This window comes from Thamnophis sirtalis, unplaced genomic scaffold, assembly GCF_051295495.1.
Source record: "Thamnophis sirtalis isolate CommonGarterSnake01/CBP01778 unplaced genomic scaffold, rThaSir2_p1.2 scaffold_5, whole genome shotgun sequence".
In the NCBI taxonomy this organism is placed as follows: Eukaryota; Metazoa; Chordata; class Lepidosauria; order Squamata; family Natricidae; genus Thamnophis; species Thamnophis sirtalis.
In genome coordinates, this window is record NW_028261385.1 from 106,776,014 (window position 1) to 106,799,594 (window position 23,581).

General features: G+C 40.4%; 1 protein-coding gene across 2 annotated transcripts in view; it reads left to right on the top strand.

Moving 5' to 3' along the window:
- Positions 1-6,179: 6,179 nt before the first annotated feature.
- Positions 6,180-23,581, top strand: part of ATN1 (atrophin 1) — a 71,241-nt gene continuing 53,839 nt past the window's right edge. Inside the window, exon 1 of one of the 2 annotated variants that reach the window (XM_087716450.1) lies at positions 6,180-6,200. The gene's annotated coding sequence lies outside the window, so the exon portion shown is untranslated. Of the gene's footprint in view, positions 6,201-6,249; positions 6,271-23,581 lie in introns of those variants that run through there. The other variant, XM_087716448.1, reaches the window with a different exon arrangement.

Genomic DNA, 23,581 nt, shown 5'->3' on the forward strand with positions numbered 1-23,581 from the left:
TGTCCTGCCTCTGCTTGAATATCTGTTATTTATCATGGGAAGTGTAAATACTCTAAAAATGGGTGAAATATTCTAGAAGGCATCTGACAGTTTCCAGAAGTCTCAAGACGCAAAGATTCAAGTTGGAGCTTGTTGACAATACAAGTGGAGCTAGTGGGACCAGCTGAGGAAGAACCTGTCTATACCTGTGCTCCAAAGGTAGATCCTGCTAAAATATTGCTAAAATATGCAGGGCAAATAAATGGAAGTTCTCACTAAGCCAGAGAGAAAATATTCTCCTATTATTGTTTTCCCTAGAGATCCTGAAAAGAAGGACCTCCTGATGTGATGCTGGCTATCAGTTTGCCTGGCTTTAAAAAAGGGGGCCCAATTCATGGAAGTTATAGGGTCAGTGACTGTTAGTCTTGATAGCACTGTGACTACCTCTGAGCACCATGACTACCTGCTGGGAGACTAGTAGGCTTCCTTGTAAATGTGGTTAGCACTCTGATAACAGATTGATGGACAAGGTGGGCCAGGGGGCTGATCCAGCAGGCTCTTGCTTATGTTCTTATGTAAGGCTAAATTCTTATAATAGTGGCTTATATCACAAGGCCTTGAGTCCTTGAGGGATAAATGTAGCCTAAGGAAATTGAGAGAATTGGAATTATTAAAAAGAAAAAGTCCATTTCTGGGCCTGCTAGAGCTATTGATCTTTATCACTCAATGCCACTTAAAGCCCAGAGCTCGAATCAAGTATAAGGTGTTTGGGAGCAGATCATAAATTGAATTTGCTTTAAACATTTCTATGAGTGTACTTCAATACTGCCCTTCAGAATTACAAATTATGGCTATTTTGACTGCAGCCAAGACAAAATCCAGCATTAAATACAGCATGTTCTTGCCTTAAAATATATTTAAAAAAATTAGTCCTTCCCTTAAAATACCTTAACAACAGCCCATAATTTTAAAAGATGGTAGCCCCAGGAAACCAAGAAATGGTCTCTTTCTTTTTAATAATTCCAGAGCTCTCAACATCTTTAGGGACTTGAGAATATATTTCACTTTTCTCTTGGTGGCTTTGAACTTTATTTTTGGAAATGGCAGATGGTGTATGGTGGTACAATCACTTTTGGTTGCCTTTCCATTCCTTGGAAGCTACCCTGACTGCCCATATTGGAAAGAGCCTTGGGGAAGATCTCAAATGAGATTGTCTCCTTGGGATTTCACTAAAGTGAATCAAGCTAGAGAAACTCAAACTGCTGGACAGTTGATTACATATAGAGGGAAGGAGAGGACACATCCTGCAGAGATCTGATCTGATCAATGAAAGAAGACACACTCCAGCATAAGCATTTCACTTAATTTCTCTTCTTGGAACTGATTTCTGAAGAAAGGTTTCCATCAGATTGAATGAAAAGTGGTAGAAAATATGCAGATTTTTTTTTGCCCAACATTAAATTTAATTGAGCTCTACATGTATTTTTAAAATAGCTTTGTTAAATGTGAAAACATTTTGTTAATTTTTATCATTCCAGAAAAATATGCAGAACTTTTCTGCCCAAAACTAACTTTAATTTGACTCAATTTTTAAAATAGAAGCATTATTAAATATGAAAACATTTTGTTAATCTGCATCATTCACCATGATCCTTTTAATATATCTTTAAGCATCTATCAAGCAATCTGCAGAAAGAGATAAATGAAAGATTCCTCAAAATGTCTTCTCACCAAGAGACTCTTAAGCCGAGAGTTGTTGCTTAGGAACAAGGCTGGTCTTGTAATTTTTTTTCAAGATCTCTTTTACCCAGAATAGCTTGCAATTCTGTCATTTTTGTGGATGTGATTATTCGTAAGGAATAGAAAAGGCTAGACTGACTACAGATTTGAAACTAGTTGCTCCAAAGTATAGATAACAACCTTACATTTTTTGCCAATAGAAGTGTAGGCAGTATATTGAACAATAGGCAGTTAAACACAAAGAAACTAAAATTTGGGTCCCAGCACCACAACAGAATGGAAAGGAAGGTTGGAACCATCTATAGGAAGGTAGTGAAAATATGCAATACTTGCAAATGAAGATCAGGAATTGGAGAAAAGGTTCAAATAAAATACAAAGCCAGACCCTAACCCTAACCTTTAGGTGAAGGCCAAGTGGAATCAAAGACAAACCCATCAAGTTATCAAGAACTACAGTATCCATAGGTAACATTATGTTTCATTACAATTATAAGATATAAATTGTAATTTTCTAGCTGCTTTGGGGAGGTTTATAAATAAAGAGATAAATGCTACAATCTCTAACTCCTTATCCTTTGCTGAAAGTATTTCAAAAGAGTAGGACAATTACCTCCAAATCTTTCACAATGAATCTTGCTGTTGGTTTCTTGGCTATATTATCTAATGTGTATAAATAAATGGGAATAGGATATAAAAAAAATAAAAACAGTTATTAGTTGTTAAACAATATTGCAAAACTTCAAAGAATTAAAAATCATCTTTTATTGAAACTGTAATATTCAGGTATTGTATGGGAAACTCAACTTTGAGAAAAAAAGAACACAAAGTATTAGCTTCCAATAAAGGATATATTTAACCAAATCTAATCAACTTTTATTAATAATAATTTCCTAATGGATTACACTTGTCTGAATAAACATTCTTTTGGTTTTATTATGGATTATATGGATTATGGATGTCTGGATTTCTCTTCAAGATTACAAATTATTATATATACTTACAATAATCTTACACATAATCTCATAAGTCTTTCTATTGTTAATCTCTTGATGTAAGTGCTGAATTTTACTTTTGTAAATATTTTTAAAAAATTATATTTTAATTTTTCTGAGAAAGGAATCATTGATATGGGCAGCTTACATATTCAATTTTTAGACAATGCTGACCATATTCTACCATGTTTTCCCAAAAATAAGACAGGGTCTTATTTTCTTTTTACACACAAAATATGGCTTGGGCCTTATTATGAGGGGAGGGTTTATTGTTTTGGGGTTGCCAGACAGTTGCTCTCTTGCGAGCAGACTCCCAAAGAGCCAGGTACAGCCTCATGGGCGAATGGCTGTGGAACAGCCAGGAAGCGACCACACTCACGAGCAGCCTCCCAGCAAACCCCCTTTCCATCTGGGCACAGCGCCATTTACTGACCTAGGGGTTCTCGCCATGCCGCGTGAGTGCCTGTTTGCCGCCGCCCGGTTTCCGTGGCTTGACACCTTCGAAATGCCAGTGAATGGTGCTCTGCATGGCTGGAGAGGGGGATTGCACGAGCGGCTGTTCTGCTCTCGCGCCTCCCAGCCTCACGATGCTCTGGCCCAGCTCTCCCTGCAGAGTCAGGGCACCTCCGCTGCCACCACCACTGCCACCCCAGCAAGACTTTTTTGGTGGCTTCCAAACCGAGTCTTCTGGCAGTGGCCGCTCTGGGCGTATGCTCTATGGTTGTATGCTCTGCTGACAGCCAGCCTACAACCATAGAGTGTACGCCCAGAGCGGCCACTGCCAGAAGACTCAGTTTGGAAGCTGCCAAAAAAGCCATGTTGGGATGGTGGTGGTGGAGGTGCCCTGGCTCTGCAGGGAGAGCTGGGCCAGGGCATCGTGAGGTTGGAAGGGGCGCAAATGGGAGCAGAACAGCCGCTCGTTCAACCCCCTTCTCCAGCCATGCAGAGCGCCATTCACTGACATTTCGAAGGCGCCAAACTGCGAGAGCCGGGTGGAGGCGAACAGATGCTCATGCGTCTTGGCAATATCCCTAGGTCAGTGAATGGCGCTGTGCTTGGCTGGAAAGGGGGTTTGCCCCAGTGGCTGCTGTGCCCAGCTCTTTGGGAGCTCCCTCGCAAGAGAGCAGTCGCCCGGCAACCCCCATCTTCAGCTGGGCACAACACTGATCCCCAACCTAGCAGTATCCCGAAGGCACCAAGCAATGCGATCACCTTTGCCCCCCGGTTCCCATGGCTTGGCACCTTCGGGATACCGCTAGGTTGATGAGCAGGGATCTGCCTGGTCGGAGGTGGGGGGGTTGTCCAGAGGGCTTATTTGCGGGGGAGGGCTTATATTTTTGCCCACCAGAAAAATGTGGCATGGCCTTATTATCAGGACATGTCATATTTTCGGGGAAACACAGTAGTACATTTTACTAACTTTATTGACAATAAATGCTACTAGAATAGGCTTTTATTAATACCTTCTTTAAAATGCCTAATAAGTACTTCAAAAACATTAATAATTTTGCATTACAGTTTGCCTTCTCCATCCTTGAATATTGATCCTGATCCATCAACAACATTCTGTGCAGAAAATCAGAATTATCTAATTAGGTGCTATGTACACTAAGAATGTTGGATGTAAGTGTTCAGATTCCATATCCAGAACATTACGTTGCATGTGTAAATCACAAAAGTTGGACAACACAAATAACATTGAAATGATCAGCAAATATTAAATTTGATGTATCCTTGATCTGCGCCAGCAGGGTTTTCTTTGGTGTTGAAACGAGCTGCATATTTTGAACACATTTTCTATACATAACAGTGGGTTTCTGTCGGTTCGCACCAGGGAGAACCGGATGGTGAAATTTACTGATCCGGTGAGAGGAGGTTCGACTGGTGGACCCGGAGGTAACTTTGGAATGCCTGTCCCGGCCCTGTCGCTCCTCACTCACCCCTGCCCGTCTGGAAGCCGCTTCATCACTTGCTCCCCCCCCGCCTGTCCCCACTATCCTTGCCCAATTTGGTGTCAAGTCCCATACTTGGGAGTGGAGGTGGTGAACGGAGAAGCATGGAGAGGTGCAGCAGCACAATCCACCAGACAGCAGCGGCAAGCTCAGGAGTTTTCTCCTAGATTCCTCTCTGTCATGCCTCCTCCAATCTCCCAAAGTTCTTTCTCCAGAGTGTGATAGCTTTCTACTGGATTCCCCTCTGTCTTGCCTCCTCCAATTTCCCAAAGTTCTTTCACCAACATGTGATAGCTTTCTACTGGATTCCTCTCTGTCTTGCCTTCTCTGATCTCCCTAATTTTGGCACTTAATCCTCCAGTTGTCTATTTTTGGGAGGTTTTCCCCTCTCTCCCCCCCCCCACCCTTCATAGGAGTCCCCCCAAAAATTGCCACATGGCTTGGGGGTGGTGGTCATGTGACTGAGTGTGCATGAGTGATGTCAAGTTGGCCATACCTGTCCGGTCACATGACTGCCAAGCCATGCCCACAAAAGAGGCCACACCCACAGAATAGGTTTTTAAAAAAATTGAAACCCATCACTGTAACAGACCTTTCCATTTGAAATACTGTCTTGGGGAAGGTGGAACTACAGAGTATATTTGTAATTCAATTATTAAAATCAACTGAACAAACATCTTGTTGCTTTTAAATCAATCTATTTCAAAGTTGTATCTGCTTAATCTTCCTCAATCTTGCATAGTCAAAATTTCTGTTTCTTGCTCTACTCTTCCATGCCTCCATCACCTATATTCAGAAATGTCAGTGGATATAGAAAATAATGTAATAGTGCTTCAGAAAAATGAGTGCTCAAGCAGCTGTGGAGAAATAAGACACTAGCAAAAACAAAAAGAGTTTTCTATTTGTATAATGGGTTGGATGAAATCTTTATTTCTCTGCACTTTAAAATCAGTGCAAAGCCCATATTAGTATCGGTCACGATGTGTGTCATTTTTATTGTGCTGTAATCCCCAGCCCTATTTAATTTTCCACATCGCTAGACCCCAGATTCTCAAGTCACCTGGATTTATGGCAGGCACAGATGCCCAACCTGTAGCTCCTGTTCTCTGTGCAAATCCTTCAGCGTAATCCTCAGAAATTTTCCAGACATTGCTGCCAAATTTTATGGTATAATGTGATAGAACAGAGACATCATTAAATATGTGGGGATTAATTATACCAACTGTATTTAATTTAACTATGATTAAGTTAAAATTAAATTAAATTCCTGCCAACTTCTTTCCCTTTGCCCCACCCAAGCTTTGGCATGGGGGCCCTCAGACAGCACTTAGCCCTAAGAAATTGCAGACACAAAGATGTTATTGGCTCATTTTTGAACTAATATTGCCCAGTGGGCAATTCTGCTCTGTTTTATAAGGTGTCACAAAGGATAATAACAAGGAGCATCCTGGGAGCTGTAGTTCAGAGAACATTGTATGAAAACTCCATTTTATTTCTGTCTCAGTCTTCTCGCTTCAAAATGTGAACCGTTCAACAGGTAAGGAAAGGAGGAAACGTCGTGGCAGAAGACAAGGGGCCCTATACCTTCCACTAGAGGGCAGAGGCATGTAAGCACAAGATCTTAAACGTGACCTAATAAAAAAGGTGAAAGAGTTAATAAATGGATTGCTTTGTAATTGACAAACCTGAAAGTAAAGCGGGGGGGGGGAGGGAGGGAGACGTCTGGGGTGGTGGGATGTGTGTGTGTGTTTGAATATTGTCCTAGAGAGGATTGCCCGCACTTAGGGCCCTAGGCCAAATCTGAACAGTTCAAGCACTCCTAAATGGCTGTCGTTTTGAAAGAAACTAAACTGAGGTGAGGTAACAAGTCCAACCCATACATAGGATTGAAGGGGAAATAATGCTTGATGCTTTCGTGGTATGCTTTTGTGACAATTTTTAGAACAGTTTTGGAGGCAATTATTTTTGCAACAGAGATTCTTGTAAGTAGCAAAAGGCAACAAAGGGGTATGTGGGACAATTCCAAGTAGTTCAAAATAAGATTATTTTCTGCAATACAAATAGATTTTCTCTTGTACAGTATTTGCATTTTTCTCTTCTCTCACTCTCCCCTTGCTTAAATAGATTTGGTAGGTTGTTATATATAGAAGGCTAAATAAATATGTTGTTAGCTCTGATCAGAGCAGACAATTAAAAAAAAATGAGGTAATTGCATGTACCAGAAAATGCAAGTGCTCCCTGACCCTGCTTTTCCTCTTGAAAACTCTTTTTATCTCCTAAAGATTTTTGTGGCGCCTTTGGAAATGTGAAGGAGAAAGAGAAAGGTTGGGAGTGATTTGAATATTGCAAGAGTATTTATACTTGTGATGTGATGCTCATCCTGTTTTAGCATTTTATAATTTTTTAAGCTTTTGGGTTGTCTCAAACTCTGCAAAAGCTTTTTGATCACAGTCAGCACTGGGACAGTATTAATATATGTGCATATATCATGAGGCTGTCTCTTTGAAAATTGTTTCAGCACGTCTTCAAAACTATTGTCTCAGTCTGGCACGTATACAGGTAAACTAAAAGTACTTTTATTTGGAATTAGGTCCCTATGAGTCATTTTCTTCAGTAACTTCAGATTTATCATATGGTATGTAAACAGGAAGATGAAATGCATCCTGAAGTCAGTTATATAGGAATGTGTTCTATTTTTAATGCAGGTATTCTGACAAAAGCAATTTTGATAACATGCATATTACTATTCAGAGTGTGTCTAAAACAGCATTGATAAATATTTAGGTATGGCTTTTAGATACTTCCTGTAACCTGGAGAGTTTTAAATAATTAACATTATTCCTGCATTTTTCTACAATCATTTGCTCCAGATCTAGTGGCATCTGGTTAATGTTAATTCCACTTTACTAACATTGCTGATATGTAAGTATTTATGCAAACATGCAAACACATATACAGAGAAAACTACATGTAACTTAAATGCTTTAATCATTATTACACAGTTAATGTACAATAAGAGTAAGGGATAATAACCCAAACATCTGAAGGGCCTCAAGTTTTTCTGTGGATTAAAGTCATTCCATGTATGGTTTTTTTCAGGGCCTCAGGGATGCAAATATAACCACTAACTTTATAACTGAGTTATTGGTAAAAATAATAAAAGCTGTGTATAAATAAACTAAACATTACATTAATTAATTAAATTAATATTTAAAGTTAAATTGTTAAGTAAATGCTATGAACATGACATCAAGCATGACATCATTTGCTACCTTCATTTTCTATTATTTTGCTATTTTGTGATTCCATCAATCCTTGCTTGCAGACAAATGGCATTTCTTGCAGATATTCCAACATGCCATTGTTGCAACTTGGTCATCCCATTTTTATAGTGAGTTTGTGTGATCTTTCAGCAGCTAACTAGGAGGTCCACTGTTTCATCAGCTTCTTTGCAGAGGTGACATTTGCTGTCTGTTGCTGTCTTCTCAATTCTGGCTTTTTATGCATTTGTTCTTAAGGCTTGGTGTTGTGTACCAGAGTTAGCCCCTCTGTTGCTTTCTTCAACTTTCCTGCTCTTAGCCATTGCCAGATCTTATTATCTACTTTTGCCTTGTTTTTTATGTAATGCTTTTTCTTACCATGTCTCTTTTCTATTCTTCCTTTGGTATTTCTTACAAGAACATTTGGGCTTTCCAGTACTTTCCACTTTGAGGCCTCCAGTATTCAATAAGCCTTCATAGTATGCTAGCTTCAGTGCATCTTCTTCATTATCCTTCAGATATTCTTCCAATGCTCTTTTCTCTTCTTCAACTGTCTGGTACACTTGCCACATTCCTTACCCAACTATTTTCCTTGGTAAGTAGAGTCTTTTAGTTTTATTTGAATTCAGTCCACTATTCCAGTTGTTAATTGCTTTGATGGTATTTCCTCCATTGAGTTTAGAGTTTAAGATCTTCACTTTTATAAAGTATTCACTTCTAATCTTCTTGATTTCAGTATGCTTGATGTTGTTAGCCTGAAGGATGCCTATGTATTTATAGTCTTCATCCAGGCTCTTTATCCAGGTTCTTGATATTATTTCCATGGGGCTTGTTGATTCTTTTCTATTTTCACTATTTCCCCCCTGTTAATGGTAAGTTTGGCACATGTATCCAGTCCAAACTCTATTGAATCTATTGGCTGTATATACAGACAGGGCTGAGCTGTGATTCTATTTCATACGGTGTTTTTCCAGACAGTTTCAGATCATTCATGTAAAGGAGGTAGGATAGCTTGGAAGATGATTTTGACATTTGATAGCCATGGCCTGAGTTTTCAGTATTGTTGACAGAAGAATTTGCAATGATAAATAGTAGTCGGGATAATGAGTCTCCTTGAAAGATTCCTCTCTTGATATTAACCTCTCACAGTCCATTGACCAGCAATGAAGTCTTCCATTATGCCATTGATATTTGCACAAAACTTTGATGTTTCTACTGACTCCTGTTATTCCTAGGCACTTGATTGTGCAATCTTATGGCAGTAAGTCAAATGCCTTCTTGTAGTCGATCCAAGCTACATTCAAGTTGGTCGGCCTTCTCATACAGTTTTCCAAAATCATTTTGTTGGGAGATTTTTACGACCTGAAGAAAAACCAGAATAAACCCAAAATCATTTTGTCAATTAGGAACTGATCTTTTGTACCTCTGCTGTTTGGGAGTTCTTTTCAGTTCAGGTGGAAACAGTTTGTTTTCAACTAGATGCTATTGGATTGCATCAGCTACTACACCAGTTAGCAATTTGAAAGTTGTTGGTAAGCCTGGTGCTGCTCCTTTTGTTGAATCTTACATTATCAGGCAGGTTTTACCAGATGTTAAATCACAACTGCTAGTTCTTTTTTTTATTTATTCATTTGTAGTCTGCCTTTATTATTTTCTTACAAATATCTCAAGACTATGAACATATCCAGCACATCTTCCTCCTCCCTTTCCCCCCATAACAATTATCCTATGGGGTGGGGTGGGCTGGGCTGGGCTGAGAGGAAATGACTGACCCAAACTCACCCAGCTGACCTTTATGGCTAAAACATAGTTATAAGTGTGATGATTGGTTGTAAATATGAGGATTGGTTGTAAATTTCAATGCTGTTATAACTTTGAACTTTGACCAGTCGTTAAATGACGTATCAGTACTCTTTTAAAGAGAAAATTAACAATAAGAGAAATCAGGAATTGTGTAGAGCTTGTTTCCCAGTAGGTAGTTAAATTTCCCCTTACTATTATTTCTTGCTTCTACGAAGGACCTATAGCTTGCTTTAGGGAGGCATACATTTTGTCCTAAGTTGGAAGATGATAGTGGGCACCAATAATATTGCTTATATATATCCTTTCATGTAGTTAAACCTATATTCTATAAAACATTGCCAATTTTATATGGATTTTTGAGCAGGAATGTATATCAGGCTAGGAACTGGAAGACTCTGAGTCCTAGCCCTATCTTAGGTACAAAGCCAGCTTGGTGATCTAGAGCCAGTCACTTTCTCTAAGCCCTAGGAAGACGACAATGGCAAATCACTTTTGAAAAACCTTTGCTGACAAAACTACAGAGACTTGTCTAGGCATCCACCAAGAATTGGACATGATTAGATAGAAGAAGAAAAAATTAAGAGTTCACTTTTACCATGGTTCTTTCCCATATACACTAGATCATTTGTATTTTGACAATAAAGGCCATAGACATAATCAACTAATTATCTTTTTTATTTTATCTGAGTGATTCAGTTTCAGCAATACTCATACTTTTTGTAGTCTCCAACACCTTATTTCATGGTTTTAATTTTTATTCTCCATTAGATTCAATTTAAAGTCCTCCTAACCAGGTTTGCCATGATTTGGCCGAACATATTGTGAACACATCTAGTCCTTGTGAGGTTCAATCCTTCTCATGCCAACATTTTATCAAGACTATATTTCAGACCAAGGTACAGAATCCAGATTTCTCCAGTTGACACCATTTTCATAGCCAGAAATTGATCTACACTGTTCCCCCCTCCCCCACATAGCAGTAGAGTAGAAGGATGGATGGAGATTCACTTGAATCCTCAAAATCTTCTGCAATGTCTTCAGAGATGTTCAAAGTCTTTTTTAAAATTATTCCTCATAGTATGATTTGTCCAAACATGTATTAGCAAGAAGTCATAATTTAGAGATCAATCACCTTGTTTGGATTCTTCAGCATTTCATTTCTCCCCTTGAATGCTCAGAGCATTCACTGCTCAGATTTTTTTTTAGCTCTCCCTCTTTACTCATTCAATGTCACACCCTTGAATCAATCTGCCATACATTTCTATTACTATTAGAGCAGGACACTATCCCCCATTACTGGCTCTTAGAACATATGGTATTTCTTGCAATTCAGAACATAATCTTTTCAGCCCACAAAGCTCATTGCCATGTTCCCAGAGTGCACAACTTCTTTAGTCACTCTTTCTTCTTCCACTTGAACTGCTTGGCCTTTGCTCTTCTCACTTTGTCTCCTATATTTCATTTTCTTTTTACCCTTCTTTTACTTATTTTTGCCTCACTTCTTTACCAAAATGGGTGACTTTCTCAGAATGTTCATTTCTGTACTATTGGGATTGAATTGATCAACATACCAGTCGTTGGTCCACTTTGTATGGTTTCGGGTGGTGGTTCACAGTTATGGGAGGCCTCAGATGCACAATTGTAGCTTGTTTTTCAGACTTTTGAGATGGTTCAAGTTTAAGGTGACCAGACGTCCCGCATTTGGCGGGACAGGCACGCCTTCTCATAATTTTTCCAGCGTCCTGGGCCATTCCCAAAAGATCCCGCTTAATTTTGGCGCCTTCTTCGACTCGCTCCCCCGCTCATCCGCTGCCGCTCGCATGGGTGGGGTAGCATAGCGAGTGAGCGGGCGGATGGGAGGGGGAGCGAGCTCGCCTTTCCAGCCCCACTTCCGGACAAGCCATGGGAAAGCCTCCGCGAAAAGAGCCACCTGGGGCCGCCGCTTCTTCTCCGAACTCAAGTGATGGGCGGGGCGAGTGATCGGGCGGATGGTGGTGGGATCGCCGCCCGCTGCACTGCAGTTGACTCGCCCCAGGCCGGGCGGGATGGGAGGCTTTGGGCGTCTGGGCGGGAAGAGCGTGGAGGAAGGCAGAGTGGCGCTCGACGCGACTCTGCTACTTCTGCTGAAGGAGCCCCTAGATAGGGAAGGCGGGTGGCGGGGCAGAGCAAGGGAGCGCAAGCGGCGGATCCTGGGCTCATATGCAGACGGAGTGCTGGAAAAGTGCTCCGCTCATGCACCCACCGGGACGGAGCTCGCTCGCTCGCTCCAGCCCTGCCTGCCGGCACGCTAAACTGCCAGCATGACTTTGAAGTGCTGGCTTGTCGCTTGCCTTCCATGTCGGCCCGCGCGGAAGGCAATCCAGCACTTCAAAGTCATGCCGGCAGTTTAGAACTCGGCTGCTGAGGGGCACGCTAAAGTGCCGGCATGACTTTGAAGTGCTGGATTGCCTTCCGTGCGGGCTGACATGGAAGGCAAGCGACAAGCCAGCACTTCAAAGTCATGCTGGCAGTTTAGCGTGCCGGCAGGCAGGGCTGGAGCGAGCGAGCGAGCGAGCGTGCTCCGTCCTGTGCCTGGAGAGCTCCGTCTGCATATGAGCCCGGCTGCCTGGTAACCTGATACCCTCTGCCGCCATGCCTGAAGCATGGGAGCGCTCACCAGCCGGCAGAACGCCGGAGTGGAAGAGGTGGATGTCCCGTCCAATTCCCTCTACAGATATCCCCCGAAATCTGGTAAGATGGAGCGAGCGGGGGGTGGGGGTGGGGGGAATATGCGAGAGGTTTGCGGGGAGTCCCGCATGGCAGGGTTTTGCGCGCGCTCCGTACTCTGAATGAGGGAATGGCAAGCAGCGGGTGCAACCCCAGAGCTCGGCTAGGTGAGAGCTTTAAGGCGAGCCGCGGGACGGACCCTTGCTGTCAATCCCCTCCCTTGTGCCTTTTCGCAGCCGTCCCATCATTCTCCCGCCAGTGGGGCTGCTCCTGTGATGGGGTCCCCCCCCCGTGGCTGCGAAGGAGTTTCCCGAGAGTTTTAGAGGGTCAGGAGTACGACCCTCATTGCAACGTCGCCCTTTGCAAGCTCCGGCTGCTTGGGAGGGTGGTTATTTATTTATTTTTTCTTCTTGCTTCCTCTTTCTTGCCGGTGTGCAAGGATTGCGGTGGCGGCTCGGATGGAAATACATTCATGGCATCGCGCTTGGGGTTAAAAGCTGCTTTTCGTTCGCGGCAGCAACTGCTCTTTGAGAATTCTTGCTTGAAAAAACAGGACTCCCTCACGCGGTCCTGAATTGAGGTCCATCTCCCTCCACCCCTAATTAAAAAGCCTCTGGTAAATTCTTGCCTGTCCTGTGCCACTTGGCATGCCTGCCTGTTTAGTTGTTACTGCGCTGATTGCATTCTAAAATACCCCATCAATCTTCCGATGTAACATTTAACCATCCCCGCTGCTAATGTGAGTTCGCCCCTTCGCCCGCCGAGTTGGAGTCGGCGATAGGACGTGCGGGGTCGGTCGGTGGCTCGCTCGCTCCTCCCGCCGCGGCACCAGCAGCAACGGGACATGCTTGGGGAAGGGAGAGCCAGAGCCACCTGCCCGGATTTGTGCTCCAGCTGTTGCCACCGCTTCTGCTGCTGCTGCAGCCACCAGAGACTCCTTCCCCTCCGCCGCCCGCATGAGGTGGGGAGTGAGCACGCGAAAGGAGAAAAAGGAAAGGGTGATGGCTCCAGGACCCAGTGACCTGTGGGAGCGCCAGAGGAACCGGCCAGAGGTTGGGATGGAAAGGATTTCTCCGCCTCCGTCTCACCCTCCGGTGGCTTAAAGGGGCAGGACCCGGTTACCAGGCAGCCAGCGCTGCGGTGGCAACCACTTTACCATGGGCTTTATTACAGACGCACCTGGGCTCGGCCCGAGAAGCGACGCCTCCAAAGGGCTGTCACCTGAGGCCACCTCGCCTCGTTTCCTCTGCCCCGCCAGGTTGCGGAAAAATGAGCAGCTCGATTCTCCACTCTCATTTTCCTCAGCCTCCACGCTATTGGTGGGGGGGGGGTTAAACCATCACCTTGCGCCAGAATTGATAGGAAATAAAAGGCTGAATTGTTTTTAGCCTACTTACCTCCCCAATATGCAAAAGATCACTTGGAGTTAAGTAAGATCTTTAAATGATATTTGCTTCAAAACGCTTAAGAAACTTGGTTTCCCTGCCTTTCAAGGAAGGCTTGGTGTTTAACTAGTTCTAATCCATCTCAGTAACAGATGATATTTCTTCAGGCAACCGGCAAACTATGATTTAGGTTTAAGGATTGGATTCTGAAACATTTTGCTAAAATGGCATATCTGCCAAATCAAGGAACAAAATCATGCCCCCTAATCCCAAGAGGTTATCTTTTAGACTCAAGGTACTTTTCTCCTCTTGCAAATGCTTGTTTAATTGCTTTTTGCGCTTATCTATAGATAGGTATGATAAGTTAATGAGTATTATTTATTTATTTATTAAATTTATATGCCACTCATCTTACTATCCAAAGTGATACTGAGAAGCTTACAATACAATAAAACAGCAATATAAAACCATTAAAATTAACAGGACCTTAGATAAAATTAGGAACCCAGTATATGAGTGACAATAGGTGGAAATTTCACTTTTACAATGCTATATGTATATGATATACTGTGTACATACACACACACACAAACACACACACACACGATTGTAAGTCAATTTGAATTCAATATGGAATTGTATCCACCTAATTTCTTTATATTAACATGAAGTAGGGTTGTGGGGAGTCAGAATAGTCAAGATGCTGGTTCCAGCCTATAATTGAAAACTATATTTTTTGATTTCCTATTGCAGATGTCCCCATCTTGAAGGCTGTGATATATGTTACAAGGGCTGATCAGACTAATGGTTATGGGGATATATGGTTACAGGTTTTTTGTTTAGAACAGTACAGCTAGTCCTTGACTTACAACAGTTCATTTAATGACTAATCAATTTACAATAGCACTAAAAAAAGTGACTTAGGACCAGTGGTGAATCTTACAGGTTCACAAATGTGAGCATGCACACGTGAACAATTTGCCCCGTGTCCCGATTTTTTTAAAATTTGTAATCAAGAACAAACCCCCCCCCTCCCGTCAATGGTGTCCCTCTTTACCAATGTTAAAATCTGGTCACCTTATTCAAGTTTGATAATAGGAATGATTCCCCTCTCTGGGACCCTATCCCCTTACTTTTGGGGAAAAAACAAGCCAAAAAAGGGAAAAATATACTACTTAATTTCAATTACTTTGTGACCAAATTTCTCAAGTCTCAAGTTACTAGAACAATTGTTTATGGGCTTGCTATCTAATGTTGATTTAGGACCCAAACAACAAAAGAATCTTGTTTCCTGTTATATCTGACCTATTCACTACCTTCTACCAGAGAAGAGCTCTTGAGAGTTCATATTGTGCAGGCTGTTCAGCATAGTAGAGAATTTGCACTTGAATATATGTACCTTGTCTTTAGAATTCCTTCCCTTCACTGTCAAAATTATTGCAAATCTTATTTATGTATTTATCAATTTTATGTGCTCCCCAAACTTCCAATAAGCTCTGAGTGGCATATGATTTGTAATTTTGTAAACTCTTAATATTAATTGAAAATCTATATGTTTTCTCCAAATATTTTACTCATCTATGCTATTGTGTTCTACCTCTTTATCTAGATATTGTTATGCTATTTTATGGTTTTAATCTGAAACATTTTATTTGGCTTCACTGTTCTATGAAATTAAAGCTGCCCCCAAACTGGGTTGATTTTATACTGAAAAATACATTTTAAATTGTATGAATGAATGAATAAATGGGATGAATGAATGAATGAATGAAGTGCAGTTGATAAAGTTCCTATGTTAACATAAAGCATTGTGTGTGAAAATAGTTTTCTTAATCGTTCTACAATGTATTTATTTTCAGTCAGTTTAATTGGAGATTCTTTTATAATGAAATGAAAATAATTTATGCTATAATTTGATAAACATAGTTTCCTTATCTGCAATTATCCTTTTCTCTAACTTAAAAGGACTGAAACATTTTATCCTTTATTTGTTGAAAACAGAATATTAATAAAAGAAAACATGAAAGGTCTGAAATGTTTGAGCATTCATTCAGATCACATGATCTGGGTACAAAGCATTAAAGTCAAAGAATTTGCTACTTTCCCATGTACTTTTTTAATTGGAAACTTGCCACTGCAAGAAATTAGTAACCAATTAGCCCAGAGCACAGCAATATTTTCACCAGTTTTAACTCCTGTAAAGGTGATTGATTAACAGGTTGCAGATATGGAGATTGTCTGCATCTGATTTGTCAGTATACTATTCTGATGCTCTTTTGAAAGAGCACCAAACTCATGTCCACAAATAGCTTGGTTGACATGTTGTAGATACAGAAGGAATGTGTACAATGAAGTGGGGAAATGATTGATAACAAGCATGCTCTGTCTCCAACTAGTGCTGCAAAGAATAGCAATGTGGGCAGTAAGTGGCCATGGCCAGGGCATCTAGCAATAATTTCTGACATCACACCATCCCAAAACTAAAGGTAACATGCACACATACATGCACACTAAATAGCCGGTCTACATAAATCTTCATGTGGCAGAAGCAGTAAAAAAAAGTTCACAGTAGTGTTCTGATTGATAGCAGAATAGCTTAAACCTGGGTAAATAAGGAGCCCAGGTAATATTTGAAAGAATATTTGGAAAATGCTATTGGGACACTGAGGGAGCCAGGTATGTGATCTGTCTAGTATCCCAGAGCAGAATAATGATGAATGGTAGAGCCTAACAGAAGGAACATATGAGATAGCCACAGTAGCCTAATGTGGACAGATCCTAGGTTTTGATTGCATTAACACTGTTGACTAATTGTGCTAGCACTGTCCATGGCAAACATTTTGTCAAGGAAAGAAAATATTTTAAAACTGAAAAGATAAAGATGACTATAAGCTGCCTTGGCTACAACAGCTTTATGAGGCGTACGTTGTGTAGATACATATGTTGCATGAAAATGGTTGCCAAGGCATGCTCATGCAGCAGCTAAGGGACGTGACAGTGATCCCACAGAAGCAGAGATTTGAAAAGATATGCTAGCATAATATTAATGTGACACCAGTAGTACCTGTAATTCTGTTGCAAACAATGATGTATGTGCTGATATTAATACACAGATATTTAAGATCATACTCCTGAATAAGGGTTGCCAATCCCATCAATAATAATGGAGTTGGCATCAGGATTTTCAATACCATAGAACCAAATTCTGAACATTTGCTGACACAAATATTTTAACATGTTTTAAATTGCTTGGGCTGAACTGAGAAATTGTCCTTGTAGATTATTAGGTGCTTATTAGCTGAACTAGGTCACTTCCCATTGGCAATGTGATTGTAGAATACAATATATGCCCTCTGGCTGGAGAAGATAATGATTTTACTAGATAATCTATGTAGCGGATATTATCTTTTTCACAGCATTTGACTACTGATAAATTGATTGGTGATAGAGTATATTTGACCAAGTTACATTGGTTACTTTTGAATAACGTAAAATGTACATCCTAGCAGAATGCTGACTTGTATTAATACATTTGCGTTAAAGATTGCCTTTCATTGCACAGAAACATTTCTCATTGAATTATATGCTGATTTAGGGGGAAAGTATACTTTACGGTTGCACGTTTGTCTTAATTGTAAAATGTGCTGTGATAGTCCTCAACTTAGGACTGGTCACTTAATATTGTTTACACTTACAACAATTATGTGGCAATAAACAGCAATTATATGGCCATAAAGCACCCCTCTGGCTATTATAAATGGTTTCATTGCTCTCCCGATAGTCACATTTGCGATCATTAATGGCATTCTGTGGTCACATGACCATGATTTGTGATATTTTTTGCCAGATTCTGGCATTTTTTTCAATTTGTTACTCTTGTTCAAATGAATGGTTCACTTAATGACTGCTGCATTAATGAGCATGGCAAAAAAATTAGAAAAAACACCTCCAGTCACATGGACATCCCAACATATAACTGTAATGATATCTGACTGGATTTCCAATCCCATTTATAGTCATTCCTCATTAGCAATTTGCATTATGATTGGAATTGTCTGGTAACCAATTTTAACCCTTGTTCATATAACAGTGAAAATTTCCTGTTTTGTTTGTTTAAAAAATTAATATGGCTACCTTAATTATATAAGGCTGGATAGTTAAAATTTGAGGGGAGGGGGGGGAGAGAGAAGAGGAGAGAGAGAAAGAAAGAGAGAGATATATTTTCACAATGTATAAGACTCCCTAACTTCCCAGTCCTATTACCTGGGATAAAAGCCAGCTTTTAGCAGCCTTTTGGAAGGACAAAAGATCCATTGGAAGCTGTTCCATAGGCAGGCCCCATGACAGAGAAGGTACGTCTCTTCAGTTTCTCAAGATGACATGTTAATAGAGGGGACTTGGACTATGCCCACTCAGTTGGATCTGGTATAATGAGCAGAAGCCCTTGGAAATAGGCAGCCCCACAAATAAACTGATCTATGCCATGACTCTAAATGTGATAATCAGGATTTTGAATTTCCCTGATGCTGTGGATCTATCTGAATAACCTTCCCTAAAAATGGGAGGTTGGAGACTGGATGGAAATTGTCCAGTATTCCAGGTCAGAAAACCAGGAACGACATGATTCCCAGACCATCATTTACCTAATATTACTTTGGTGATTTCTGTATCATAAAACATCCATTTTTTTCCTCTTTAAGACATTGTGGTTGGTTGCAGCATCATTATGGGAATAATTAATGATAATTCCTATTTTATTCTTCGAAAATGTCTATATGTTAGAGAGATGATTGATATGCCATTGACTATTCATCAGCCAGAAATAATGTCAAAATATTCATCTCTCCATCTTGAAGAGATGCATTTAATTAGCTAAGGAGAGTCCAGGGCAGGAGGATACCATATTTTCATAGCAAGGGCTGGGTGGCACTCTACATCTACCTGTCCTGCTATTGTTATATCTTTACAATTCTATGGTAATATAATAGTAATGCTGTAAAATATTATCTTGCAACAGAAAGTTTGCACTATTATGTTTGTTATTTTTCCAAATCCATTTTTGTTAAAGTAATAGACTTTAAAATTAACCTGCTAGTCCCAGGAAACTCTTTTTATATATCTTTATATGCAGGCATGTTTCCATAGCAAGAAAGTTAGAATCAGTAGCAAATGAAAGGAAACAAACTTTGCCATTATCCCTACTGCTCCTCTCAGCAGTTTTTGATTTCAATAACTAACGTTAATTTACCATGCAGTTAGGAGAAGCTGTAGTTATGCCTGCTTTTAACATCTAAAAGAACAGGCAGTATGAATTTGGGGCAAAATAGTTTTGTGCAGCTGGCTCACAAAAAGCTTCATCTAAGAAAATCTTGCTTTGGGGATCCTATTGTAAAGTCCAGTGACAAGCTTTCTTATGTTCTACCAGTTCAACCTATATATTTCTTAATAATATGCACTATTAACCTCAAAAGGTTATGTTGCAACTTAGAAAGTAATCTAAAAATAGATTATATATATACACACACACACACACACACACACATATATATATGAATGAATGAATGAATGAATGAATGAATGAATGAATGAATGAATGAATGAATGAATGAATGAATGAATGATGTGATGGGCCACAATATAACTCATTAGGATGATGCTACATGTGTTTTCATTAATTTCTATTTTTTTGTTGACTCTGTTGTTAGAAATGTTACAGTAGATTTCAATCTGCTCAGGGAGTTCATTATGCTACTATAGATATGTCTTGCCTTTTTGTCATAAAGTTTTACTTTTTGTATAAAATTAAGTTTTTGGTCATATCGTCATAGGTGCTGACATGAAGTTATAAAGTCGATTCTTAATATAAGGACAAACTAAATGTAAGGACTGTGGAAAGAAATGTCCTTCTGGGTTCAGCTCCAAGTGGGGAAAAAGACACTGGAGACATGGAGGCTGCTTGGAAAAATGGTTTATTGTTGGACAGGGCCACATGGCTTGAGCCCTGAACAGAAAAGGTGATCACATGTTTCAATGTTGATGGAGAAGAAGAGAAGGGCTGAAGGAGGTGCTTGCTAGGCTTTTTATACCCTGTTTAGTCCCACCTCTCTGTTTCCTGTTCCTGTGTAAGAAATGTATTCTGATTGGTTGTTAGACTCCCATGGGGCCATGCAGGGGCTACTCTCTAGGCTGTGTTTTGAGTCCAGGTATGGATGAGGTCTCAGATGCCATGTGGTCAGTTGAGTAAAGTTCCAATATTATCATGCCTTTCTGTAGCTGCTGGTGAAGTCTTTATTATGTAAAGTGGGCTAGCCTGGCCCATTAACAGTGGGGATGGGCAGGAAGCTACAGGCAACTATTCTGTCTTTCAAAGCATGTCTCTTTTCACATCCAGAGAAATATTCTGCCTTTTCAATATTTCCTAGGATATTTCATTTTTCTGGGAGAGGGCTGGATGATAACTTCCCACAGGACAAACTAAATATTGTATACATAAATGTGTAATGACTTCACAACTCATTTTCTTTTCTAAAGGCTATTATTTTAAAAAATTAAATGTCCTAATTTATTGACTCTAGAAATGTGCAGAGTAATTTCATATAAAAGGATCTTTACGATGCATAATTACTACAGCGCTAACTAAATAGGACTCCTTCCCACTCATTAGGCATCAGGACCATCAAGTGATTATGGTTGGTGTAAATGCTTAGTGACTACATAGATGTTATCTGGGAGGATTTGTCTCCAACTCGGTCCTTCAGGTCTTCCAACAGTGCACTCGTTCCCATTGTTATTGGTATGACCATCTCATTTAAGTCTCCTTTAAAATCAGCAACAAGGGAGCTTATCTACAAGGGGCAAACATATTCCACAGTATCAGAATCAGTTCCATAGAAAACATCTGACTGATTTGCAGATAATGCTAAGCTTGCAGGAATAGCTAACAGCCCAGAACAGTGATGGCAAACCTTTTTGGCACTGAGTGCCCAAACCGGAATGTGCGTGTGGCATGAGCCTGGGAAAGTCTAAGACCAGCTGGCCGGTGCACATGTGTATGCTGGCCAGCTGGTCTTCTGGTTTCTGACGCATGTATGCACACCAGCCAGTTGGTCTTCGTGTTTCCGGGGCTCTGGCGCAAGTGCCATCACTAGTCTGGTTTCTTCTTAATTATCTCTTCATCTTCAGTGTTTCTTTATCTTTCCAATATTATATGAAGATAATCCAGAAAAGCAGTTGGTGAGGGCCTGTGTGCTTACACAGAGGGCTTTGTGTGCCACAGGTTCGCCATCACGGTCCTAGCAGATAGGCTCAAGATCCAGAGGGATCTTGACAAACTTGAACACTGGGCCCTATCTAACAAAATGAAATTCAATGTAGAGAAAAGTAAAGTCCTACACTTAGGTAAGAAAATCCAAAAGTACACATATAAACTGGGTGAAACCAGGCTTGATAGCAGTGACTGTGAGAGGGATCTTGGAGTCTTAGTGGACAACCAGCTAAATATGAGCCAGCAGTGTGCAGCGGCAGCTAAAAAAGCCTAAGTTTAAGAAATCCTAAGTTTCATTAACAGAGGTATAGAATCAAGATCAAGTGAGGTACTAATACCACTCTATAAAGCCCTAGTAAGACCATACCTAAAGTATTGTATCCAGTTTTGGTCACCACACTAAAAAAAGATGTTGAGACTCTAGAAAAAGTTCAGAGGAGAGCGACCAGAATGACTAGGGGACTGGAGACTAAAACATATGAAGAATGATTACAGGAACTGGCATGGTTAGTCTAGTGAAGAGAAGGACCAGGGGAGACATGATAGCAGTGTTTCAATATTTGAGGGGCTGCCACAGAGAGGAGGGGGGGGGGTCAAGCTATTTTCCAAAGCACCTGAAGGGCAAGACAAGGAATAATGGATGGAAATTGACCAAGGAGAGATTTAACCTAGAAATAAGGAGGAACTTTCTGACAGTGAGAACAATCAACCAATGGAACAGCTTGCCCTTGGAAGTTGTGGGGGCTTCATCACTTGAGTCTTTCAAGAAGAGACTGGATTGCCATTTGTCAGAAATAGTGTAGGGTTTCCTGCTTGAGTGAGGGGTTGGACTAGATGGCCTATAAGGTCCCTTCCAATTCTGTTAATCTGTTATCTGATGCCTCTCTTACCTGATCTAGGACAAGACATTAAGCAGAGCCTCACTGACCATCTGACAAAATCGTTTTGAACAAGATAGACATTTTAGGATAAGGTGTTAAATTTAATCACGTGTTGGGTTTACAGTGTTATGTAGTTATGGTCACAAAATGAAACCTCAATTTTAAGGCAGCTGACTTGAGATTAATTGAAGTGGTGAGTTTTCAATGTCCTTCAGAGTTCCTTCCTCTCTCAGTGAGCTTCAGTAGAAGTATAAATCATTTGGAATCTTTTTTAACTTACATGGGTGCTTTTCTTTATGTAAACTTTGAATTACCTTGGCATTCATCCCATAGTTTAAACACAATGCCATGCTGAAGTAAGCGGCAATATACTTCAAAAGTTTCACTATCTATGCCTGGTTCCAGAAAAGCAATTGCCCTGCCTTCTTTCACATTCCAGATTGCATTGCTACTTTATATCAGATCAGATATCATTACCTTCCATTTTTAACTCCAGTTCCCTACCATTTCAAATTTTCAATGATGAAATGAAGGAATAACTCCATAAGTAAAGTGCCCTTTGCTTGGAAGCATCTTTAGGATCAACCATGTGGAATTATCTTATTATCTTATATTAGAATTCCTTCATAAACAGCTTTCTCTTTCAGGAATGTTAAAACTAAATAATTCTACATACAGCTGTGTGAAAAAGTCCTGCACGCTTTTAGTTTTAAGCTGTATTTACATGTTTAAATAAAATTTTCACTCATAGAAACCACGCAATATTAGTACTTTGATGGAAATTTCTGTAGTCGGATTATTTTTATAATTTTTATTAATATAACCAAAGTCTTTTAAAGGTTTTGAGTGAGTTTATGTGCTAAAACAAACACAACTTGAATTTTCGAGAATGTTAGGATTAAAACTAGCCAATCAGCAACGAGCTTTGGCTGACCAATCAAAATGCACAGAGGCTAAATCTATGAGCCAATCAATGTTGTCATACTCTCTGACTATAAATAGGCATGAAAAGCATCAAGAAATTTAATTTAGCTCTGGCTGCGGGCAAGGATGAAGGCCTTTGCTTTCACCAGTACTGAGCAGCGGCATCGCATCTTTGTGCTTCACGAAGAGGGTTACTCCTGTACAGAAATAGCCAAGAGAGAGTCGACTGTAAGTTTTCCAGCTGGACAGATGAGGGGGTATAAACTCTGAAGAGTCTCACATGAACTCTGTCTGACAAACCAATATCGAGATCCTTTTTGGATCAGACCCCCCTCCCCCCGGGGTGTGTGTGAAAAAGGGGCAGCGTCTCATCAGACCCAGAGGGAGTGCAACAGGTCCCTCGTAGGTCAGAAATTTATTCTCTGAATCATTACATTAACCGGGGGGGGGGGGGAATTAAGAGCTGGGAAAGTACAAAGTTTCCCCCCGTTTTTTGTTGCCGAAGGAAGAACAAAGGACAAGATGGCTCCTGCCTCTCTTCCTCTCCACATCAGCTGAATGAGCTAAATTTAAGGTGGACCAGAACTCTGAAATAAGAACTGTATAACTAACTGTAACTTTGGTAGTGGACATTATGGAAAGGTGGGAATTTGAAGAACTATGTGAAATTATAAAAAATATGCATAAATCATTAA